The sequence below is a fragment of the Melospiza georgiana genome, chromosome 1 (genome assembly GCF_028018845.1).
Source record: "Melospiza georgiana isolate bMelGeo1 chromosome 1, bMelGeo1.pri, whole genome shotgun sequence".
NCBI lineage: Eukaryota > Metazoa > Chordata > Aves > Passeriformes > Passerellidae > Melospiza > Melospiza georgiana.
In genome coordinates, this window is record NC_080430.1 from 95,777,024 (window position 1) to 95,784,535 (window position 7,512).

Consider the following 7,512-nt stretch of genomic DNA (forward strand, 5'->3'; position numbering starts at 1 on the left):
TCTACTTTTTTTTCTCAATTTGCATGTTAGTCTAGCTGCAGCATAAATCAACCTTATTCCTTCACAGCTTGGGAGAGACAGTCAAGTATCAATACAATTAACATAAACAGGGAGCACTTAGCTCATTATGCACCATCAAACACATCTTTGTCAACATACACTGTCAAACATATTTTTGTCTGTATTCTTAGTTTCTCGAAAGTGCCCAAAAATAGAAGAATCTGATTTGCAAAGCACCTATCAATGATAACAAACTTTCAGTTTAAACATAGTCTTACTTGAATACTCCTAATGTTACAACCTGTAATGTCTTTCCTGAATTTATTGTCCCTCACAGAGCAGCCATAATCACTCTGGGTGAATTCAGCTGTGATACAGCCTTCACCAACACTTGACCTCAGGAGTTGAGTCAGCAAGCAGGTGCTCTCTGCTAGAAGCCACTGATGACAACTCAATGTGGAAGGAGGAAGACAGAATTAGAGCACTCCCAGCCATTCCCTCCTTATGTAAGCAGCACTGTGCCTCATGGCAGCCCACAGCCCTCTCTGCAAGGCGCAGATGGACTCATTCAGCTGTGAACGCAGCGCAGCCTTATTAGATCTCTAATAACCTCCTCCAATCCAACTGAAAGGACATTGCAAATAAACACTCAAGCTTGTAAAATTCATGGCTGAAAACTTGTCACTTATGTTAAACGGCAGCTAGCAAGCCTAGGGACAAAAGGGTCTGACCCTATCAAAACCTATTCACTAATTTATGAGCGGAAAGAAAGTGGTAGGACAAGGGAACAAAACAGGGATGGCAATGCTGACATTTCCTCATACTACACTTGAACTCCTAGAACACAAATGATAATGAATCATTAAAACATTTTGCTTAGTTCTACAATCATAAAAGCAATAGGTTAGTTTAAATCTAGCTCAGCACCCTAAACAAAAACAGCAGGCATTCCTTCTGACTCCTAATGGGAAGAGGACTCCCTCCCTCCTTTGAGAGGAGGACTCAACTCTCAAAAAAATCCATAAATCAATCAAGATTTGCTCATATAAGACAAGGTATTTTTATTATGCTTTGGTCAACACTTAATCTGGAACACACTGCTGGGATGGACATCCAGGGGCCAGTCACTTGGCATGTGCCAACATAAAGTAGATGCACTCCTCTCAGGAGCAGAGTCCAGACAGAGCAGAGTCACACTGCTGCACCTCTGCTGCAGAGAAGGCTGAATTAACTCTGAGGACACAAAATTCACAGTTCCATCACAGCCACTGACATGCTAAGTAGGTTGCACTTCATCTGGCTGGGATAGAGTTAACTTCCTTCCTATCAGCCCATATGGTGCTGTGCTTCAATTTGTGACTAAAACAATGCTGCTAACATCACTGCTTAAGCTATTGCAGAACAGTGCTGCACAGCATGAAGGCCTTCTCTGTTTCTCACTTTGCCCCCACAGTGGGTAGGCTGAGGGTGGGAGAAAGGCTGGAGCTAACACAAAGGGATATTCCAAGCCTTAAACCATCGTGCTCAGCAATATAAAACTGGGGGTAGTTCTTCCAAGGTAGCGTTCTTGGCTCAGAGACTGAGCACCAGACTGCACCTCTGAGAGTGATGGCAAACATTTACCTTTGCACCACTTGCTTGGGCTTTTTTGTTGCTTGGCAATTTGGCTGGTTGGGGGTAGGGGGTGTACCTTTTTTTTTTTAAGCTTTCCCCCTTTATTTCCTCAACTGCCTTTATCTTAATCTACAAGCTTTTTCTTGCTCTTGCTATTCCCATTCTTTCTCTCACCCTACTGCAGGACAAAGTGAGTGAGTGGTTAGAGGGTGCTTAATTGCTGGCCAAGGCCAACCCACCACACAGATACACCATCCACATCATCCTAACCTACACAGACAACTGAAATCTGGCATTTCCTTCAGCAACTTTGATAGCTTTGTTTGACATTTAGGTTAATCTTGCTATATTTATTGCTAAATGCTCCAAAACAGGAGTTACACTTTTTTTGACAGCTGCATTTGAATGTACCAAGCTACCATTTTTCAGCTGTTTGTTTCCACATGATTTGGATTTCTCATGTGTGAAGTCATGACCTTTACCTGTGCCAGCCACTGCTCTGCTAACAGCAACTTCTGAATGAACTAAATGATTTACTACATGGTCTTCCCTCTTCCGGAGAATGAACATAATCCAACTGCAGCAATAAAAATCAGAAGAGGGACATGAGAGATCTCAAATAGAAATTTTAATTATATTTGGAAGCACTTAATGCATGGGAATAAATAAGGTATGAATGCATCAGCATAGATGCAATGGGAAGTAAAATTTCTGCAACTGGTGGAAAGCTATGGACAAGGGACAGAACAAGAACTGAAGGACATGGACAGAACACAAGTTATTCAAGTGCATAGATTACTTGGGAAAAGACATGGAAATTATTTCAAGTATAGTGAGGAACTAGTGTGGAATTAAAGCACGCCAGTGTAATCCAAGTTCACCATCTTTATCACCCAACATGCCCCTTTGTACATAAATGGGGATTTTTTTTTACTGCAGAACAGTGAAATACCAGAGTATCACCATTAAAGCCTAAATATGAATGTTTTCCTAAGGCAAAAGCTTGAGCGGTTGTTCCTTCTGCACGTTTTTCCAAAGAAATTACCTATACCTATTGTATTTAAGAGATTTAGAGCACACCACACAAGCTGTACCATAACCTTGTCATTCTTGCCTGCATGACATCACTCACCTATTCTTCTCTTGTCAGTCACAGGTCACCACATAAAACCCTAATGCAAAACTACTAAAATAATCTATATAACAAAAATTTGGTAAGTTTTAACTGATGTGTTCAAATTTCATTTTTCTTCAATAATATAAAATTGGGATGCAAAGCCTCTAAATTGCTTTTCCCCTAATTCAATGTGCTCACACCCAAAATGCTGCTAGAAGACTGACAGCAGCAAACAAAATACAGCCAGCTCTGCAGAGGCAGACTTAAATAGTAAATAGACAAAGCTAGGAAACACAGAGATGACATAATTTTATCACTCTTCATGTGTGAGTTCTGTTACAATTCAGGCCCTCTGAAGACATGAAATATTCAAGTTTTAACTGCACTCATAAAGGAACTCAGTTCAGACTTGTTTCAAACTAGCCCTTGGGTTTAATAAAGGACATACACTCTAGGCTGAAAAACTGCTTCAGTACACCCTGAAATATTTCATTTTGCTCTTCAAAGCATTCCTTTCCTGCTATTTGAAAATGATCAGATAGCAAAAGTCCAAACTGCTCATTTCACGTTGCCGCTAGTCAGTGACAAACATCACAGGTAAAACCAGAAAGGGTCTTTGGAAGGAGACCTCACAACTCCCTTGTGTAACCACTGCCTGTGCTCAGTCACCCTCACAGTAAAGAAGTGTTTCCTTATGCTCAGACACTGCCTACCATGTTTCAGTTTTCACCAGAGAGGTTGAGCTGTTCAACTGAGTTAAAAAAAATAAAAATTGCAAGATGGTTTTGGGAAAACAATGCAATACCAAAAAAGGAAAAGGATCTTTTAAAGTATCAGCTATTGAGGTCAAGATATTATTTTGACTACTGCTGCCTAGAGTTCATTTTTCTTATCCAACACATTTCATTTTCCTAGAACAAAGAACTTGTTCTAGTCTTTGACATGCATGGTGGTTTGTCTAAGGAAGCTATATGAAACATTATTGATTCACTTTATTTTCTCCCAAAGCAGAATTACCATAAACATACAGACTGTACAACTACAGAGAGCAACATTTCCATGAAAGACAACAGCATAGCATGGCTGTAGGAATTCCAAGGACCACACTTCAAAAAAATCTAAACCAATGCAATTGCCTAAGTAAAAGATATGAAACTTATTTTTGTGAACACCTATTTCCTAAATAAAATTCCTTCTAGTAAAAGTGAAAGCCATGAAATGCACAACCAGTTTTCAAAGCCTGTATGTGAACAGGACAAACAGCCAAATGTCCTGTGAATATAAATTTCCCAGATTCATGCAGTCCTGCTCAGCCAGAGCTTCCTCATTCATGACCTTTTCTTGTCACAGAGAAGTGCAGAAAAAAATGTGCTGCTTGCCAACATTGACTTCACTGCTCTCCCAAAGTGCTGAAATCTCAAGGACCAAACCCATCAGAATCCACAAAACTTGCTTATTTAGGCCAGTCCTTGCAAATGTCTCTCAATCCCTGTGACAGCCCCAGATCCTGTAATTCTCAACTGCATTCAAACCACCTCTATGAAAAAAATATCATTAATAAATTGGCAAAGTTCTTTTAAAATAAATGAAAATGTGAAAAACAGAGAATGTGATGAAACTCACATTAAGTCTTGTCAGCCATATGCACATCTTACCACCGAAACAGTCGAAGATCAAGGTCCAACTACAAGCAAAATGAATACAGCTACTAGGCTGTAGTTGCCTGGACAGCTTGTCTCAATTCTCAGTTCTCATGCTTTTCTCTTTTGCACATCATGCCATTATTATAGGAGTTCACACATGTATGACACATGCATACCCTTTCAAAACTACCAGAGAACTAAGGAGATCTTTAGTTTAAATAATAAAACAAACAAACAAGACCACCTCAACCTCCGAAGCTAGTAACACCAAAAGTTCTTTGGGACTTTCTTTATATCCTTACTACTTAGTGATCAAAAACTGAGATCAACAGCCACAACAGAACAAAACACAAAAAAAAATCCCCCACCACTTCTGATAGGAACCTGTGGCCCATCTGGCTTTCCATAATGTAGAAAAAAATCTTTCCCAACTTCCCAACTCTCACGTAACAGCACAGCTTTTTCTTTGCCTGTCAGCACGTTTCAATTCTACAGAAAAGTATTCCACAGAAGGCTCACCTACACGTTCCCATTGCAGAGCCAGAACTCATCTGAAAACATTAGGAAAACAAAATATTCTAAAAACATACTGAAAATATTAACTGGATGACTTTTCATTACTGAAATAGGTATAGTATTAAAATGCTTTATGAAATCTCTTTCCATTCTATCTGTTAAAAATACATCTTTCAATTAAACAGCTACTGCTACATGCTAAGGCGAAGTCACTTATGAGGATTTCAGGCCTACCTGAATCACAGCATTTTTTGTTTGTGGACCTTATTTCGATATTGCTCACATAACCACAGTATCATCAGCAGGAGCGAACAACACAAAAGAGCCATAAAACCCAAAAAAAAAACAAAACAAAAAAAAAAAAAAAAACAACTCCCCAACCATCAAACCAATCCTGCCCTGAACGCGCTCCCCTGACATCAACGGCAATAAAATACAATCAAAAATGTTCAAACTTAAGCATGAAACTAATACATGTTGGGAGAGAAAACCAGCTTGGTTTGGGGATTTTTACACATATATTCACGTAGAAAACGACTGCAAAGGTGTTTTTAAAGGAAAATAACAAGAAACTTAAAAACAACGTCGTCCGTGCAAATCAGAAAGGTGGGCGAGTTGAACCTCGTTTCCTATTTGTTTATCACGCTTTATTCGAAAGTCTCGTTAATTTGGCCGGGAGAAGAAGGAGAGGGAGAGCGGAAGGAGCCGGAGCCTTTCCGTCCTGCCCGCCGCAAGCTGGCCCGAACTCTTCCTCCGGCTCCGGGTCCCGCACCGCGGCAGCAGGGAGAAGGAGGAGGAAGAGGAGGAGGAGGAGGAGGGCCAGGCCCGAGGAGCCCTGCTCCTCCGCCGGCCATCACAGCCACGGCCGCGCTGCCCCGGCGGGAGGCGGCGGGGAGGCCGCCCGGGCCCGCTCCGCCGCTGCCCGCCCGGTCTCATTGCGCAGGGCCGGGCCCGGCTCCCTCCGCTCTCCTCTCCTCCCCTCCGCCCTCTCGCCTGTACCCTCGCACAATAGACCCGGCCTTCCTCCCCCATATCCGGGGACTATATGCGGAGCCCGCGGAGGCTTCTCGCCTGCCACCCCCGGGCGCGGATCGCGCCAGCCCGGCCGCGCTCGTTACCTGCCTCGGCGCCGGCCTCGCCACTCTCCCCGCCGGGCTCGGGGGGCCGCCCCCTCGGCATGGCCGCCCCCAACCCGTCCCTCCCGCCCCCCCCTGGCGCACGCACACACGGACACACCACACACACACACTCTTGGCAACGGGCGGAGGGGGGACGGAGGGGCGGGGACGAGCGGGCGGGCCCGGCCCTACACACGGGCTGCGGGGGCGGGCGCCGGCGCTCCCTCCCGGGGGAGGCGGGCAGGGGGCGAGCGGGGCAGCGGCGAACTCACGGCAGGGCCGGCCGGGCGGGCGGGGGGCGCACGGCGGGTGAGGGGCGGCGGCGGCCCCCGGTGCGCATGCGCCGGCCTGTGCCGGGCTGGGGGGAGGTCGGTACATCCGGGTGCGGCGGCGGGCGGGGCCCGCAGGGCGCCCGTGTGGGGCAGGCCCGGGAACGGGAACTGGAACGGGCCGAGCGGGGTTTGGCACGGTGGATCGGCCTGCCTGTGGCTCCCACCTGCACGAGTACCTGTGTCCCCTGCTGTAGCTGACCCTGTCTTGGCAGAGGAGTTGGATTACATGTCCCTTCCAGCTCTTAACAGTTCTGTGATTCCGTGAGGGTACGGCTCTTAGAGCCTGAAAGTCAGCAGGAGTGGGCCAGAGCCATGTGGTTAGTGGTCTGAAGTTGTGTCAGGGCACACTTAGGTTGGATATTAGGTACTAGGAAATGGTTCTTCACCCAGAGGGTGTTTGGGCACTGGAACAGGCTCCCCAGGGAAGTGGTCACAGCACCAGCCTGACAGAGTTCAAGAAACGTTCGGGCAATGCTCTCAGGCACATGGTGTGGTCTTGGGGCTGTCCTGCACAGGGCTGGGAGTTGGGTTCCATGATCCTTACGGGTCCTTCCAGCTGTGGCCATTCTCTGTTTCTGTTCCGTGTGGGCGATGATTCCCTTCCTTACCCGTGCACACCCTCCATGAATTCTGGTTTTAGGCTGAGGGGTACAAAATGTGAGCACATGGGACTCACTCCAGCCCACACAGCTGCCAGGGCAGGCAGGGTTTGCTGCTGAAGCCGGCTGAACTTGCTGAAATTGTTTGGCCTGGCTGTGCCCTGGCCAAGCTTTGCTACCTGAACCAAATTGCTGCTCAAGGAGATCTTAGAATCACAGGGTGGTTTGGGTTTGGGTTGGAAGGGACCCTAAAGATCATCTTGTTCCAATGCCCCTGCCCATGAACAATGACACTTTTGACTAGACCAGGTTGTTCAAGTCCCATCCAGCCTGGCCTTGAACACTTGCGGGAATGGAGCATCTACAGCTTCTCTGGGCAGCTTATGCCAGTGTCTCACTACCCTCACAGTAAATAATTCCTTTTCAGTATGCAATCCTTCAGTTTAAAGCCATTCCCTCTTGTCCTGTCACTCCTTGTGAGTGAGCCTTGTCAGAAGTCCCTCTCCAGATCTTGATGTGAGTTGTCATAAAAGATGACTGGGTCATTGAATAGTGATTTTTTGGTATCAGAGG

General features: G+C 45.8%; 1 protein-coding gene across 2 annotated transcripts in view; it reads right to left on the bottom strand.

Moving 5' to 3' along the window:
• ZNF236 (zinc finger protein 236) overlaps positions 1-6,344 on the bottom strand; it is a 73,078-nt gene extending 66,734 nt beyond the window's left edge. Inside the window, exon 1 of one of the 2 annotated variants that reach the window (XM_058020649.1) lies at positions 6,281-6,344. The gene's annotated coding sequence lies outside the window, so the exon portion shown is untranslated. Of the gene's footprint in view, positions 1-6,008; positions 6,035-6,280 lie in introns of those variants that run through there. The other variant, XM_058020657.1, reaches the window with a different exon arrangement.
• Positions 6,345-7,512: the final 1,168 nt, after the last annotated feature.